The sequence below is a fragment of the Sceloporus occidentalis genome, unplaced genomic scaffold, assembly GCF_023333645.1.
Source record: "Sceloporus occidentalis isolate IW3139 unplaced genomic scaffold, rSceOcc1.0.p SCAF_160, whole genome shotgun sequence".
Taxonomy (NCBI): domain Eukaryota; kingdom Metazoa; phylum Chordata; class Lepidosauria; order Squamata; family Phrynosomatidae; genus Sceloporus; species Sceloporus occidentalis.
In genome coordinates, this window is record NW_028317140.1 from 1,060,983 (window position 1) to 1,080,351 (window position 19,369).

Genomic DNA, 19,369 nt, shown 5'->3' on the forward strand with positions numbered 1-19,369 from the left:
AATATCCTTTATTCAGCTAATTTAGTGATGGTGTAAAGTTACATTGTCTTTCAAGATCTTAGTGGTCTCCTACCAGGACAGGCTCTGCCACACCGACACCCAAACACACACACACCAGGACAGGCTCTGCCACACCGACACCGAAACACACACACACCAGGACAGGCTCTGCCACACCGACACCCAAACACACACACCAGGACAGGCTCTGTCACACCGACACCCAAACACACACCAGGGCAGGCTCTGCCACACCGACACCCAAACACACACACCTGGACAGGCTCTGCCACACCGACACCCAAACACACACACCTGGACAGGCTCTGCCACACCGACACCCAAACACACACCAGGGCAGGCTCTGCCACACCGACACCCAAACACACACACCTGGACAGGCTCTGCCACACCGACACCCAAACACACACACCTGGACAGGCTCTGCCACACCGACACCCAGACACACACACCAGGACAGGTTAAGCTATGCAAAGCATAAAAAATGCTTCCCACGCTGGTTTGTTGTTTGTGTGTTTTTCCCCTTGTGTATCGATGCCCCAGCCGACCTCCTCCTTTAATGTATTACCCCCACACCCTTGTGTATTGCCCCATGTGTATTTGTGCCCCCAGCCAGCCCCCTTTGTGCACTTATGCCCCAACACCCTTGTGTATTGATTTAGTTGATGTCCCCGGCAAGCAGTGTTCCCTCTAAGCTGTGCGCTTGTGCACGCGCACATAGCTTTTTAAGAGAGCGCACACATCTGAAAATTGTGCGCACAACAGTTTTTCCCCAAAGAAGAAAAAAATAATAATTGTTTTGAAACTTTATGCGGCGCGGATATTGTGCGCACAAAATTTTTGCTCTGTTAAAATTTTTGCACAAGAGAAATGTTCTGCGCACGTCAACTAAGAAAAATTAGATGGAAGATTGCCGGCAAGCCCCCATCGCTTGTGTATTGATGCCCCCTTTTGTACTAGTTAATGTACCCATGTGTATTGCCCCCAGCCACCCACCCCACTGTGTGTATTGATTTATGTGATGCCCCAATCACCCTGTTGTGCAGTTATACCCCAGCCACCCCCTTTTTGTATTTAATTGTTGTCCCAAGGCAGCCCCCCTGGCCCTCAGCCTGCCCCTGATGTACAGGTTCGCAATGAATTGTCATTTATGGGTTTAAGGACAACCCGTTGTCCTTAAGGGGCTATTTTTTTTAAATATATCTCTTTTATAACAAATTTGGTATTATAATAAAAGTAAGAAAAAGCCATATCTTTTGTTAAAAAATAATAATAAATATAATTTGTGTGAGTGCATGTGTTTTGTTTTTTTTCTTTCATAAGTGACGAACTTACATATAATATATATTTCCCCATTCCAAAAATAATAATAACCTTACCCCTCCACCAAGAGGAGGGCCAGGAGGGCCAACGGAAAGTAGCGGGAACGTGCCATATTTTGTGAACATTTTTTATTTTTCTTATTTTTGTATTATTTATTTTTTGCTAGAAATATATATAAAAAAATAAATTAATACCTTTGCTTTATGTATTATAATACAAGAGTAAACAAATTAAAATAATTGCCAGAAAAATATGTATAAAAATATAGTATTTCCAAAATCACGGTGCTATTTAATGTCCAACTACTTTTATCAACTTAAGCAGTTTAGTGACTATTTACATGGTCAAAAAATACGATTGTTTAAAATTTTTATTTTTCTATATTTTAATAATTACTATTCATAATAATTAATTTCTTCATAATTAAAATTGGACTATAATTATGAAAAATAGTATCAAAAGTAAAGCTTAATTTTTCTTTTAAAAAAAAACAAAAAAAAAGTATATAATTGTGTGGGTGCACCAAAAAAAGGGATACTCACAAAAGATAAAAATATATTTATTTATTTAAAATGGCTATGAAGGGGTTAATAAATGCTTTTGCACCTGCCTGCATACCTACACAAAAAACATTTTTGACGGAAACCATCATTGTAAAGCGGAGGTCGACTTGAGGTAAAAAAAAAAACAAAAAGAACTGCTGCATTTTTTGAGAATTTTTTTTTTTTAATTTTAACCGAAAAAGAAAAAAATTCTGTCTTCAGTGCTGGTTGCTTTTTATTTCGCTAGGAACTACATAAAAAAATTAAATCAATTTTACTGCTTCAAAAATATTAAAATTTACAGCCACTTTAGTTTTTTGGGGTAGAAAAATAAGGCAGAAAATTGAGTTTTAAAACAGATAAAAGAACGGGTCGGTAGCTGCGCAAGAATCCAAACACCTGAACGTCTAACTCATTCGCTGGGACCCCTGATTTTTTTTTGTACGCTGGTTTTCAATAAATAATAATAATAATCTAACACCGACGACCGGCCAAGGTCTGCACACTCGGGAGAGTTCCCAGTATCACCCGAAAAACGCTCTAATTATAGACGTTCTCTATTTATTACATCACAAACCGGGACCCCGCATCGCTTCTCCCCCCGTTCTGTGCCTGGACAGCAGAGAGACAGAGCGACATCTTTACACAGAAAAGAGGGCTTTCGAACGAGCAGGAAAATGTTTTCTTGTTTTATGAACATCACACAAAAAAAAAACATCCCCTGGAATTTCCAGTACAAACGTTCTGTTTAAACGCTTTACAGGGGAATCAGAAATATCGCTCTGTTTTTTTTACCCCAGTTTTTGCCCCATAATATAAAGTTTTCAGGCAGCTGCATATCAGCCGTTTGTATGATTCTCGCTCTGTTATCTGATCCCCGATCTACTAAACACCCCGACTCCTTATCATACTGCCTGTGGGGAACAATAGAACGGCTCGGTCTTAATCACCCAGCTGACTCTCTGACTAATGAAAGTCTATGGAGGAATGGACTTCATTAGCATTGCCATAAAGCATCAGCTCACTGTGGTGTTTGAGCGCTGGGGGGTTATATTACTGTATACAGCGCTGGGGGGTTATATTACTGTATACAGCGCTGGGGGGTTATATTACTGTATACAGCGCTGGGGGGTTATATTCCTGTATACAGCGCTGGGGGTTATATTACTGTATACAGCGCTGGGGGGTTATATTACTGTATACAGCGCTGGGGGGTTATATTACTGTATACAGTGCTGGGGGGTTATATTACTGTATACAGCGCTGGGGGGTTATATTACTGTATACAGCGCCGGGGGTTATATTACTGTATACAGCGCTGGGGGTTATATTACTGTATACAGCGCTGGGGGGTTATATTACTGTATACAGCGCTGGGGGTTATATTACTGTATACAGTGCTGGGGGGTTATATTACTGTATACAGCGCTGGGGGGGTTATATTACTGTATACAGCGCTGGGGGTTATATTACTGTATACAGTGCTGGGGGTTATATTACTGTATACAGCGCTGGGGGTTATATTACTGTATACAGTGCTGGGGGTTATATTACTGTATACAGCGCTGGGGGTTATATTACTGTATACAGCGCTGGGGGTTATATTACTGTATACAGTGCTGGGGGTTATATTACTGTATACAGCGCTGGGGGTTATGTCACGGAGCTGGCTAGTCCGACCGACTACCTCCGCTGTCTTGTGCTCCCTTAGCCTGGGACAACACACTTCACCCGGTTCCCCGGTCACTCGCCGAGACTCAGTGTCGGGTAAAACCAAACGAAGACTGATTTATTTTGGACACACAGGGCTGGATATATCCAGCAAAACACACATTAACATAAAACAAGATATTGGGACACAAACCGCCCCCTTAATCTGCCTCCCAGAGACAACAGGGGCAGTAACGGGATTAACAATACAATAGGGGGGAGACTGATTTATACAACATTAAACATCAAAGAATGGTGGTCACTCCCTGGTGGCAGATCCTGGCTGTCTGCCGGAGATAATCCCCTCAGCCAGTGATGAGATGATACTGCTGGGGGTAGCCACAGAAGTCTCTACAAACCCAGGGCCCATAGTCAATAGGGAGGAGGCTGGCAGTCAGGCTTCTCCAGTGGCCCCAGTGATGGAGGCTTCCGTCGCAGGTTATATTACTGTATACAGCGCTGGGGGTTATATTACTGTATACAGCGCTGGGGGTTATATTACTGTATACAGTGCACAGGGTTCAGGAGTGTGTGGCGGGTACGTTGCGGTCCATGCGGTTGTTTTACTGTTTCCGCCCCGTTTCTCTGTGTAAAAGTTATTGATTTTCTGTAAGCTGGGGCATGTAACAGAATCATCGTAATTAACCTACTCTGGACAAACGATTATCGATGACGTTGTTTGAATTAATAATAGTGGCCTTGGGCTACCAACCTCACATGCCCATCTCTGCAAACTCTCAGGGTTTTTGCCCCAGGGTGAAGGGGCAGATTTTCAGGGTCACACATTTTGAAGAGGACTCTTTCCTATGCTCCCAGTCAGGCCCGGACTGGCCATCGGGCACACCGGGCATTTGCCCGGTGGGCCGGACCACGGCAAGGCCGCATTGACTTAGGGGCTGATGGAGCTGCAGCTCCAGGCCCCTACCCTACCTACGGCCGCATTAACCGCCGCAAAAACCCGATGTTTTAATTTAAACCCTGTGCGGCCGCAGACCCCTAAGGCCGGCCATGGTGGGGGCTTCCCGGCCCGCACAGGGCGCCACACTCCAGGGGGCGGCGGCGGGGGGCGGTCCGCACCGGGTGCCGCTCATCAGGGGGTGCCAACTTGCGGCACCCGGCACCCCTCCAGAGACGGACAGTAATGTCCGCCGCTGGAGGAGCAGGCTCGCAAGGGAGCGGTATCGGAGGTCTTTAACAGACCTCCGGTTCCCTTGAGTGATTTTAAGCCGGGTTCAACCGCTCCCTTGTGATCCGCGCGGCAACAGCTGCTGTGCGCCGGGATTTGTTGTCAGATCCCGGCGCACGACACTGAAGCCGCGCCCACCGCTGTCCGTGCCCTCTGACCCGGAAGAAGACAGAGAAGACAGAAGAACTGAAGAAGAGGAGGAAAAGGAGCTGTAAGGAGAAAAAAAGGAAAGGTAGGAAAACATTCAGTGAGAGTGGATTGGTATATGTGTGGCTTAGTATATATGTGTGGATTGGTATATATGTGTGTGGATTGGTATATATGTGTGGATTGGTGTATATGTGTGGATTGGTGTATATATACGTGTGGATTGGTATATATGTGTGTGGATTGGTATATGTGTGGATTGGTATATATGTGTGGATTAGTGTATATGTGTGGATTGGTATATACGTGTGGATTGGTATATACGTGTGGATTGGTATATACGTGTGGATTGGTATATACGTGTGGATTGGTGTATGTGTGGATTGGTATATACGTGTGGATTGGTATATACGTGTGGATTGGTATATAGGTGTGGATTGGTATATAGGTGTGGATTGGTATATAGGTGTGGATTGGTATAGGTGTGGATTGGTATATATGTGTGGATTGGTATATATGTGTGGATTGGTAAGTGTGTGAGAGTGATGGGTGTTATGCTGTACCATTTCCAATGTCTTTTTTCATGATCTAATTATGCTCTAAAAGTACATCATAACTCCCATCACTCTATACTGTTTGTGACAGGGCCAGGCTAGCTGGCTCATATGTCATATGAAGTTTAGCCGGGTCACGGAGCACTTTTGTGTCCGGTTCCGTATACTGTGACCCGGTAATATATTATATTGTGTGTTATTGTGTAACCGGCCCAGAGACTGATGTGGATTCAGCCCCAGCCTTCAAAGAGACGATCCTATAATCTGGCTGGGGCTCTTAATCAGCCAACACAGCCCTGTCTGCCCAGACGGCCCCCGCACTACAGGGGGGATAACACAGGTGGGGGAACCCATTGTATTCTGTAATCCCCTCACCTGATACATCCCCTGTATACTGATGGGATTTGTGATGGGATGTGGCTGATGGGATTGGGGGTTGGGTTCGGTACACATTGCATTGAGGTTGTATAAAGTTCTGTGTGTTTGTAATAAAGAGAGTTCTTCTTGGTTTGCTACGAATGGTGGTCTGGATGATCCGTGGATAGCTGAGTGCTATCCGTATGAGGGACTGACTGGTGATTCCTCAGCCCTCAAACAGGGGTACCCAGCCTTGGGTACGGTGACCCTGTAACATTGGTTGGCAGCGGTGGGAAGAATCCCACGACTTGGGTGAAATCCAAACCACCAACTGGGATTGCAGACGAGAGACACCAAGAGAGCTCCTGGAGGTTTGTAGCAAAGGAAAGGCTACTCTGATTGCGGACTGCAGAGAGATGGACCGGCACCAGGATGGCCCAGAGGAGAGCCTCGGACTGAGTGCTCTACAAAAGAACATTCTATGGCACCTATCCCTGTACCCAGGAGGGGCTACATCGGAGCAAGTGACGGCGGTGATTAAAATGTGTCACCAGGAACTGAGCCAGAGTGGGTCTGTATCTCCCAGACTAGGGGAACAGAACACCAAAATATCATACCAGGATATCCAACCCTTCCGAGAACCAGAGGATGAGACAGACCGGGTTACAGCCGAGGTGTGTGAGCTGGAACACCAGCAGAGGCAGTTAGAGTCTGCGCCTGCAGACTGGAGGGATGATTTCTCCCATCCCCACTTTGAAACGTACTGGGGACAGTACTGGACAATGTGGGATCTACGAGTTCCACTCCTGGGGGAGAACCCGTTGCCGGAGTGGGAAGACGAATTGAGGGGTCTCATATATGCAGAGCTCGACCTCCAGAGCCGCTACCAGGGATTCTCCCAGCAGTTAGCAGGTGAAGACCACAGCGACCCTCTGATGCTGTATAGCCCCGTCGACCCAGGACTGATATATGATGCCTTCCAATTTGACTCGTCCTTCGGAAGCCCCTGTCAGTACCGCAGGGATACAATCTGGGACAACCGTGCAGAAGTCCTGGTTTATGCTATTCCCCCCGAGCTGGAGGCTGTTATGGATTGCCTGGTCCAAGAGGAATGGCAGCTCGAGAGGGACTATAAAGAATTGCTGCGGAGAGTGGAGCTCCAGGAGTTACAAGGAGACTGGGAGCATGGTACTACAACTTGCGGGAGTGGGACCGAGGTCCTCTTCACCTACTCCTCGGCCCCTGCCCTGGTGAGAAGAACCGAGGTCCTCGCCAGCAAAAAGAAGCGGAGGAGGAAGCCAAAAGCTCCGACCCAAGTCCCCACCAACAACCCTGGCTGCTCTACCCCGGCAGAAGAGATGACTGTCCCCACCGCCCGAGTAAGTGGCACAGTCCCCCTCACCAAACCCTTATCTATGCCCGTAGAAGCCAGTGCCCCAGACTGTCCCCCTGATTTCCCGAGTGTCCTGGGAGAAGTCCAGGTCACTGCCCCAGAGGTTCCCACTGAAGTCCCCGGTGACCCGGTAGAGGCACCGTTCCCCGACCTAGCGAGGGCGCCAGAGGGGCTGCCGAGTTCCCTGGGTCCTCTCAGTAGCCTGGCGCAGGCCCTGGTTCCTATCCCTGTGTTCTCCGAAGTGATCCCTGGTTCCCCAAGTGTCCTCCTAGAAGCCCAGGTCACTGTCCCAGAGTGTTCCTCTGACTCTCCCCGTGCCCAGGCAGAGGCACCTGTCCCAGAGAGGAAGATTGAGGGTCTGCTTAACCCTCCCGGTGGTCCAGTATTGGCACCTGTCCCTGCCCCGGAGTATTCCCCTGGGTCCCCTGAGTACCCCGCAGAGCTGCTTAGCTCGCCCAATAACCCTGTAAGGGCACCTGTTCCTGTCCCAGAGTGTCCCCTAGGTCACTCCAGTGTCCCGGTAGAGGCCTCGCTTACTACCTCTACGTGTTTCCCTGGTTCCCCGAGTGCCCCCGGCCCGATCAGCAGGGCTTTCCTTCCATGCAACCGCCCTGGCCTGGCAGCTGCCCCAGACTCAGTTCCCAAGACTAGGGAGCAAGAGTCTCCACGTGCCCCTGTTACCCCGGTGAGGGGGATAGCCATGTGCCCCCGGCTGAGCTGGGACCGTCCTCCAATTCAAAGAGGACTACTGACTATCCTTTTGGGCAACCAGGGCCCTGGCCCACCTTCTCTGGATGCTTCTGACAAAGGGCGCCATGAACTAAGGCCTGCACCTGTGAACTTTGTCCACTCGGACAGCCTGCAGCAGACCCGTGTGGATCTGCCTGGTCTGCCGGACCGTTGGTCAAGGGGGAGATCTGTGACAGGGCCAGGCTAGCTGGCTCATGTGTCATATGAAGTTTAGCCGGTAATATATTATATTGTGTTTATTGTGTAACCGGCCCAGAGACTGATGTGGATTCAGCCCCAGCCTTCAAAGAGACGATCCTATAATCTGGCTGGGGCTCTTAATCAGCCAGCACAGCCCTGTCTGCCCAGACGGCCCCCGCACTACAGGGGGATAACACAGGTGGGGGAACCCATTGTATTCTGTAATCCCCTCACCTGATACATCCCCTGTATACTGATGGGATTTGTGATGGGATGTGGCTGATGGGAGTGGGGGTTGGGTTCGGTACACATTGCATTGAGATTGTATATAAGTTCTGTGTGTTTGTAATAAAGAGAGTTCTTCTTGGTTTGCTACGAATGGTGGTCTGGATGATCCGTGGATAGCTGAGTGCGATCCGTATGAGGGACTGACTGGTGATTCCTCAGCCCTCAAACAGGGGTACCCAGCCTTGGGTACGGTGACCCTGTAACACTGTTCCATACAGTGGCAGAGCTGGGAGGCAGAGGCCTTGCACCCCCACCGCAGGACTCCTGAAAGGTAAGTGAACTTCAAAGAGGGAGAGGGTAGATAGTTAGGAGGGGGTAGTTGCGGCGGGCTTAAGGGGCTCTGCGTTAATGCGGCCATAGAGGACCAGTCAGTCCGGTCCTGACTGGGCTTATTTTAAGGTGGGGGCCTGGAGCTGCAGCTCCATCAGCCCCTAAGTCAATCCTCCCCTGCCACAGGTGCGGTCGCAGTTGCTGCTTGCTCTGGCAAGAAGGTTAGTAGGGTGAGGGAGGGGGGTGCAGTGAGAAGAGGCAGAGGGGGGTTAGATAGTGAGAAAGGGGGAGAGGGGATAGATAGAGGTGGTACATATTGAGAAGTGGGGAAGGGGGTTACATAGTGAAAAGGGGCAGATAAGATGAAGAGATGAGGTAGTGTGAATGCGTATGAGAATGAATGAATAAATGTGTGGATGAATTGTGTGAATGCGTATGACAATTAATGAATTCATGTGAGGATGAATTGTGTGAATGATTTGTGAGACTGCATTAATGAATGTGTTAATGATTTGTGTGAATCATTAAATGCAAAGATGGTACATGAAGGGTGGGCTTTAACAATAAATAAATAAATAAATAAATATGGGCTGCTCAGGCTTAAATGCCCGGGCCTATTTTTTGTCCCAGTCCGGGCCTGCTCCCAGTTGATACTTTGTTATGTTATGGCTGATATCCCTGCTTGAATGCAGGTGACTCGAGTGAAACTTTAAATAATGACATAGTCAAGCTTTCTTTCAGGTCCGGTATTAGAGTCATTGGGGTCACACATTTGGCGACTCGCTACATAGAATCTTCGATGGGCTGGTAAAGGAGTAGGATATATATTAGTGTGTATTTATATATATATTAGTGTGTATTTATATATATATTAGTGTGTATTTATATATATATTAGTGTGTATTTATATATATATCAGTGTGTATTTATATATATATATATCAGTGTGTATTTATATATATATATTAGTGTGTATTTATATATATATATTAGTGTGTATTTATATATATATCAGTGTGTATTTATATATATATATATCAGTGTGTATTTATATATATATATTAGTGTGTATTTATATATATATATTAGTGTGTATTTATATATATATATTAGTGTGTATTTATATATATATATTAGTGTGTATTTATATATATATTAGTGTGTATTTATATATATATTAGTGTGTATTTATATATATATTAGTGTGTATTTATATATATATATTAGTGTGTATTTATATATATATATATATATAGTGTGTATTTATATATATATATATATCAGTGTGTATTTATATATATAATAGTGTGTATTTATATATATATCAGTGTGTATTTATATATATATTAGTGTGTATTTATATATATATCAGTGTGTATTTATATATATATATATATCAGTGTGTATTTATATATATATATATATATATCAGTGTGTATTTATATATATATATATATATATCAGTGTGTATTTATATATATATATATATATATCAGTGTGTATTTATATATATATATATATATATATATCAGTGTGTATTTATATATATATATATCAGTGTGTATTTATATATATATATATCAGTGTGTATTTATATATATATCAGTGTGTATTTATATATATATCAGTGTGTATTTATATATATATCAGTGTGTATTTATATATATATATTAGTGTGTATTTATATATATATATATATATATATATATCAGTGTGTATTTATATATATATATATATATATATATATATATATATATCAGTGTGTATTTATATATATATCAGTGTGTATTTATATATATATCAGTGTGTATTTATATATATATATATATATATCAGTGTGTATTTATATATATATATATATATATCAGTGTGTATTTATATATATATATTAGTGTGTATTTATATATATATATTAGTGTGTATTTATATATATATATATATATATATGTATTTGCTGTGCTTTCGTGGATTGCTTATCTGAAGAAGAGACATCCGAGGTCCATCTTTCTGTATGTTACCCCCAAAAAAGAAACCGTCAACTGAAGACCCTATTTTTGGTTGTATTTCCTTTGTTTTCATGGAAACAAACATAAAATAAAGCTTGTCAATCAAGTCTAGGGGGTCAGATGTTAGGAATGTTCTGATTAAAAGTGATTTATCTGGGACAATCATTAGAATCGAGTCTCTGACCGTTCCATGCAATGCCAGGGAGCCGCATTCCTCATACAGATCACAGCTTCCCACGGCTAAAGTAATCCATTAATTGGCCAATTGAAGTGTAATAGATTGCAAGCTTTCCAGACTAGCAATGCCTTTCATATGGCGTATTGTAGAAGACCTATGTAGTCTTCAAAACTTGCAGCGGTGCGTGAGCTGCTGCGATGGTAGGCGCCGGACAAGGTTAGTGTGTGTACATGCGTGTTATGTACAGAGGAGGCAGGGGCTGGGGGTACTCAGCTTTTCTTGCCCCCTGGGCCAGAAGGTTCTTGCCCCCCCCCCCCTCCCCGGTTCTCTTGAACACTTTGCTGTTGTAGGCTGGCCACCATAGTTAAATCCAGTGTTGATGGTCGGGCCTTTGGTGTTGCGTTGCCCTTGATCTTTTGTTGTGGGTGATAATAGACTTTGGGGACGGACCGACTCCGTCACGCAACACCGCTCCAACATGGCCCCCGGCAGATAAAAGCAGTTGCCATGGCGAGGAATTAGATAACACAATGTATCAATGGGTTTGGGGTTAACGTCGTAAACATTCTGAGGTCATAGGTAACGGGGCATTGAGAAGGAAAGAAGGGCATCAGGGGAGAGGGATTTTAGGCATAGAGAGGGACTGGATTAACTAAACAGGGAAACTTGGTTGGTATAAGCAGCCTCTCCCTGACAATGAGCCGAGTTTGACGTTTGAGAACAGCTCGGGACTTTGGGGGGGATTTAGAAAGCCCCCTGGAATGCCTACAGCTGACGTTTTTTGGGAAAAATAACTCACAAGTCGACCCTACATAAAGCCCGCCGTGGCCGCGGTATCCCTAACAGTAACAAGTATCCCCCCATCCGTAACCTCAGCAGCTTCCCCCAAAAGCCACAGTCTGGGAGAGCGCCCCCTGCTCCCTCCTCGCGATCCGCCCGTTCCCCGCAAAACACAAAAGCGTCGGTAACACAAAAGGCGAGACGCCAGGCTTCTTCCACGGCGCCCTCCGTGTGAGTTCCTGGAAAGAGTCCATAGAAAACCGAACGGTAGGAGAGGAACTTCCTGTCCATAAAGAGAGGAACTTCCTATTCACAAAGAGAGGTGCTTCCTGTCCGCAAAGAGAGGCGCTTCCTGTCCGCAAAGAGGGGCGCTTCCTGTCCGCAAAGAGGGGCGCTTCGTGTCCACAAAAAAGGAGCTTCCTGTCCATAAAGAGAGGAACTTCCTTGTCCGCAAAGAGAGACGCTTCCTGTCCGCAAAGAGAGGAACTTCCTGTCCGCAAAGAGAGGAGCTTCCTGTCCCCAAAGAGAGGAGCTTCCTGTCCGCAAAGAGAGGAGCTTCCTGTCCGCATGAGCTCGTTTTCCAACATTTTCAGCAAAGCCGGTGTAAAAGGACGTGGCAAGAACAGACGTAGTGAGGACCCCTTCCGGCAGTGTCTGTACCTCAAACACCACACTGATGCTTTATGGCAACGCTAATGAAGTCCTTCACTCCATAGACTTTAATTAGTCACAGAGTCCAACTCAGTGATCAAGACCAAGGCATTCCAATGTTTCTCACAGGCAGTATGTAAAGGAGTCATAAAACAATGGGTGGGAGGTCTTCTTTTCATATAAAATTCCGGAGAAAACACTTTGCCCTTACATTACATTTTTCTTAATCCATTCCGTCTGAAGAAGAGACCTCTGAGCTCCTGAAAGTTAATCTAACTTAAAACTTTTTATTGGGCCAATGTAGAAAATTTTTTGGGGGGGGGTAAGGGATTCCGTGGACAGAATGTATTGTGGGTACTGTTAGCGCTAGCAATGTCGGTGACAGGGGGAGTGAAATGGGCCGAGGGAGGGGCGCGGAGGAGAGGCAGGGGCCACCCGGACCCGTTTATGGCTTCATGTAATCGAAGAGTCTTTCCTGAGACGCTGGCCCCTTCCTTTCAGACTAAGGAGTCCTAGCCACGTCTAAATCCCCTCACTGTATTACCCTCTACCACCTCTGCTGGGAGACTGTTCCAGCCAAGTCACAGAAAAGGGTTTTATATGAAAATCCACCGATGGTCGCCCAGGAATAAGTTGCGTAAATTCGAGCTTCAGTCCCCCTGGATGGACTCCACGAAGAGGCTCATCGCGGATGAATGAAATGCGGTCAGAGAATGCAGACAGAAGGGACTTCGTGAGACTCGGCGACGGAGGAACTCGATCTGGGATTCGATTGACAGGTAGTACAATGTCTAGTTGTCATGGCAACCCAACTCTCTCTTTCTCCGTCTGCAGGAGGTAATGCAAGAATTGAGCTTTCAGGCCCACTCATCGCTACTGCAGAAAAACGACATCTTTAACCTATACGGTTCCAGAAGGTTGCTTTTATTTTACTGAGGGGGTGGTTGGATAAGTGGAACAGCCTCCCAGCAGAAGTGGTAGAGGGTAATACAGTGAGGGTATTAAACATGCATGGGATAGACATACGGCTCCCGAATCTAAGACGAGACCGACGACTGATTAAGGTTTGACTCTTTATGGGCAGACATGACGGGCCGGGGAAGCCGCCACAAAGTTCCCTCCTTTGTTAGCAATCAAGCCCATTTTGATGATTTTACCCGACCGATTGTAACACAACCCTCGCTTTTCTCCAGAGCGCTGCCCCACCGCCAGCATGCGCGACATCACATACATAACCAGAGTGCCTTAAACGACGGAGGGTTAGAAACGTCCATCCCTGGCGGTGAGTAAAGCCAAGTAAACGGTAATAAAACAGCCCAAAGTTTGGGGGACGACCTGCTCGACGGCACCATCCAGCGCAAAACACATTTACAGGAAGGAGCACAGAAAGGATCCAATCGTCACATGCCAAATGTTCTCGAATAGTCTAGACACCTAGTGGCTGTGTGAGGAACTGCAATTAAATTACACATAATAGCTTAAGGTAGTGGGCATAAAACAGAGCAGCCCAGGGGGCATATGCACCCTTGAGCCCCTTGCCCCGACCCCTATGCCAGTCCTTTCCTGGTCGTATTCTGCATTTATTTTATGCTCAGTCGGCGCACGCATTCTCCAAATATCGCAGTTAGAAAATCCTCCCTGGGCTCAGGGGTCACTTCAAGGGATAAATAGTAACCGGGGGGGGGGTAGTTCTCATTAGGGGACCATCCCCTCACACACACTCTCACACACACACTCACACTCACTCCTGTGTCATTTATTATACAGCCGGTGCACGTGGTGTCTGCACTCGGTATATATGGTCATTCGATACGCGCCGCAGGAATGACGTCAGTTAATTTATTCCGCGTTAAATGAGTTAATTAGTCCAATAACACATTATTACCCCACCGTTTATATCGCCCGTTATTATTACCCCACCGTTTATATCGCCCGTTATTATTACCCCACCGTTTATATCGCCCGTTATTATTACCCCACCGTTTATATCGCCCGTTGTTATTACCCCACTGTTTATATCGCCCGTTGTTATTACCTCACCGTTTATATCGCCCGTCGTTATTACCCCACCGTTTACATCGCCCGTTATTATTACCCCATCGTTTATATCGCCCGTCATTATTACCTCACCGTTTATATCGCCCGTTATTATTACCCCACCGTTTATATCGCCCGTCATTATTACCCCACCGTTTATATTGCCTGTTATTATTACCCCACCGTTTATATCGCCCGTTACTATTACCCCACCGTTTATATCGCCCGTTACTATTACCCCACCGTTTATATCGCCCGTTATTATTGCCCCACCGTTTATATCGCCGTTATTATTACCCCACCGTTTATATCGCCGTTATTATTACCCCACCGTTTATATCGCCCGTTATTATTACCCCACCGTTTATATCGCCGTTATTATTACCCCACCGTTTATATCGCCCGTTATTATTACCCCACCGTTTATATCGCCCGTTATTATTACCCCACCGTTTATATCGCCGTTATTATTACCCCACCGTTTATATCGCCCGTTATTATTACCCCACCGTTTATATCGCCGTTATTATTACCCCACCGTTTATATCGCCCGTTATTATTACCCCACCGTTTATATCGCCGTTATTATTACCCCACCGTTTATATCGCCCGTTATTATTACCCCACCGTTTATATTGCCCGTTATTATTACCCCACCGTTTATATCGCCCGTTACTATTACCCCACCGTTTATATTGCCCGTTATTATTACCCCACCGTTTATATCGCCCGTTATTATTACCCCACCGTTTATATTGCCCGTTATTATTACCCCACCGTTTATATCGCCCGTTACTATTACCCCACCGTTTATATTGCCCGTTATTATTACCCCGGGCACAGGAGGAAATCACACCGACACCGGAAATCCCAACTGAAATGATCCGGAGATAACTGAATGTTTTAACCCCTGCTGTGCCACTCCACTGTGCCTCCTGTGTTAAAGCAGGGGCATGGTGCAGCCATGCAGCATGTTCTGATGAATTGGAAATGAAAATGAACACGGAGCTTACCAGCAGGGAAGAGAGCAGCAGCCAGTGATCAGCGAGCCAGCACCAACCTTCAAGCAGAATCCAACAGGTCCTTCCTGCGTGTGAGGATGAGGCAGGCTGGGTCACCTGTGTCCAGGCAGGGAAGTGAGGATGAGGCAGGCTGGGTCACCTATATCCAGACAGAGAAGTGAAGATGAAGCAGGCTGTATCACCTGTATCCAGGCAGGGAAGGGAGGATGAGGCAGGTTGGGTCACCTGTGTCCAGGCAGATATGTAAAGATGAGGCAGGCTGGGTCACCTGTGCATATGTAGGGATGTGAGGATGAGGCAGGTTGTGTCACCTGTGTACAGGCAGGGATGTAAGGATGAGGCAGGCTAGGTCACCTGTGTACAGGCAGGAATGGGCTGTGTGGCTTCCCCAACAACAAAGGGTCAGATCTGAGCCCCCAGCAGCAGTAGATGAGGATCTAGGCTGACGCCGCACACATGGAGGCTCTGACCGCTCAGTCTGCGATTCCAGGAAGGAATAAATGCCCCGGCCCGGGGCAACAAACCCCCCGCAGCTACACGCCACACATGCCAAGAATGAAATGCCACCGGAGAGCCGGCAGGCAGGGCGACAGCCGGCAGCCGCAGGAGCTCCACAGCGCCACCTGCCGTCACCGAGCCGCACAGCAGCCTCTTTGTCCTGCTCCAGAGTCCAGCGGCCCGGGCTCAGTCCCCCCCACGGGTAACCCCCAGCTGCTGCGGAAATACAACTCCAACTAAAGTGAAGCAGATGATCCAAAACCTCCTCTGCTGGTTGAAGAGGCCCTAAAGCACTTCCACTCACAACAGCACAGACTCAGGGGAGATGTTACTGTTACCTGCCTGGGAGTGATGGGGGTTATAGTTTGAAGCAGCTGGTGTATAAGACCCTGTGTAGCCATTGTAATTGATCAGTCATGGTGTGAATATGAAAATCTAGCAATGATGTGGGGAATAATATGAACCTGGGCACAGGGTACGGCCAATGCCACCCAACCCCTGAGAGTGGCATTTTCTTAGATCAGGGTAGATCTGGGGTGTTTTCTATGGAGACAGCCTATCAGTGCCTGCTTTGTGCGTCACATGACACTTAAGAGATCCCAGCAAAAAGAATACATTAAAAAAAGCTGTGGAGACTTAAATAATTATTTCTGGGAAAGGCTTGGGGATCCAACAGTGATAAAAAAAAAAATTGTTTCCAACGATGCGTTTATTTACAAAAAAGTTTAAAAACAAAGTATGTGTAACGGCAGCTTTAATCCCTGCTTTAGAACAGGTGTGATAGTGTTAGTTTGATTATGGTAAACATTTTTGATTGGGAAATGGTCCAACTTATCCATATTATGGTGCCTTTAACAATTTTGCGTTCAGTTTCCAGAAATAATTTGCGTTTTTCTGCCGATAACTAAATTTAAAATGACCAATTATAGTCCCTTCTACGCCACGACTGCTCCAGCCAATGAATGCGCTCTAATGCACATGATAGGTGCGTGGTCCCTTTAAATACACATGGCGTCCCATATACAAGTGAATGGGGGGGAGGGGTTTGAAGTTCTACCCCCTCTCCAGTTAGAAGGGCTTTTGGGGCAGTAAAACTGTCCCTTTAATGATGGATATTTAAAGGGAGACTCCGGCCATCATATAACTGTTACCGTGTGCACCCGGTACGCTGTGCCATTACGGGGTTAAAAATAACATTTAACCATTTGTGGAGGCTGTGGGACGATTACCCCTGTGGGTGCCAGGAGGGTGGACGGTAAAAATCACTGTTGGCCCCCTTGGCACCCAATAGCAGAGTCTACCCATATGTATTCTCCTCCAGATCCAAATCATTAACCCTTTGTGCATCATGGCTGGCCTTAAAGAGGCACGAGATATACTCACTGGGAGAGCTTTCCTGCCCCTGATTGGCTGCTTCACCGGCTCCTTAATTTCTTTTCTTTCTATTATTTTCTTATTTTCTTTTACATTAAACGTCTCATAAAGCACTTTAATACGCATTCTTCTGTGGTGATGCTGCCTGAGACATTAAACTGCCCCTATATACACACCATCAGTCATGGCTCTCCATAGTATGGGGATTAACCCTCTCAGAACTGGAGCCATGTGCATCTGAGAAACAGGGTCATAAAGAAATCTTGAAATGAGTAAAAAGTGGGATTAGCGTTAAAAATAGTAAAGATTTTCTAACCCCATTTAGGACGGTATAGGCGCAAGACAATGACAATAGGAGGGGAGTTTATTCAACAAGAGACCAGACTCTAACACTAGAGGGTCGGAGGCTGAGATGGAATGGAAGGAAGTTTTACTTTACTGAGAGGGTGGTAGATAAGTGGAAGAGCCTCCCAGCAGAAGTGGTAGAGGGTAATACAGCGAGGGTATTAAACATGCATGGGATAGACATACGGCTCCTGAATCTAAGACGAGACCAACGACTGATGAAGGTTTGAGTCGTTACAGCAGGAGAAACGGGCGACTAGACGGGGGCCGGATGGGGCCGATCTGCCAACGGGTTCTAGGTCTCTGTGATCTATAAGCAACTATGTCCTGTACTTGGCATTTAGAATATCATTACAGTAAAGTCCCGTTTCTCACCTGTGTCCCTGAGCCCGGGATGTCCTCTTCTTGGAGGTGACGGCGGCAGAGGGTCCTCCGACCTTTGCTTGTAACAATCCTGGAGAGTAAATGCTGGCTGCTCAGTGATTCAGGAGAGTAATAAACCAGAAGGCCATCCCACGGAAGGCGGCTCCTTGGACTGCTCCGGACTACATATCCCCCAGCGCTGTATACAGTAATATAACCCCCCAGCGCTGTATACAGTAATATAACCCCCAGCGCTGTATACAGTAATATAACCCCCAGCGCTATATACAGTAATATAACCCCCCAGCACTGTATACAGTAATATAACCCCCCAGCGCTGTATACAGTAATATAACCCCAGCGCTATATACAGTAATATAACCCCACCCAGCGCTGTATACAGTAATATAACCCCCAGCGCTGTATACAGTAATATAACCCCCCAGCGCTGTATACAGTAATATAACCCCACCCAGCGCTGTATACAGTAATATAACCCCCCAGCACTGTATACAGTAATATAACCCCCCAGCGCTGTATACAGTAATATAACCCCCAGCGCTGTATACAGTAATATAACCCCCCAGCACTGTATACAGTAATATAACCCCCCAGTGCTGTATACAGTAATATAACCCCCCCAGTGCTGTATACAGTAATATAACCCCCCAGCGCTGTATACAGTAATATAACCCCCCAGCGCTGTATACAGTAATATAACCCCCCAGCACTGTATACAGTAATATACCCCCCAGCGCTGTATACAGTAATATAACCCCCAGTGCTGTATACAGTAATATAACCCCCCAGCGCTGTATACAGTAATATAACCCCCAGCGCTGTATACAGTAATATAACCCCCAGCGCTGTATACAGTAATATAACCCCCCAGCGCTGTATACAGTAATATAACCCCCAGCGCTGTATACAGTAATATAACCCCCCAGCGCTGTATACAGTAATATAACCCCCAGCGCTGTATACAGTAATATAACCCCCAGCGCTGTATACAGTAATATAACCCCCCAGCGCTGTATACAGTAATATAACCCCCAGCGCTGTATACAGTAATATAACCCCCCAGTGCTGTATACAGTAATATAACCCCCAGCGCTGTATACAGTAATATAACCCCCCAGCGCTGGGTTTATTCTCGCTGTAAAATATCACATATAATACATTTTTACCCCTTTGGGCCATTGGATGCCCTGACGCAGGTTAAACACACTTAGAAAAAAAATATGAAACGTAGGACTGTTTTCTGATAATGTGGGGTCTAAATTCTATCTGAATAACAAAAAAGGTAGATTATGCCAGTTTTTGGAGATGATTGTCAACACATGGAAGAGCTTCCCTGCAGTGTTGGCATGGATATAGATTCATGTTTTTTTTCC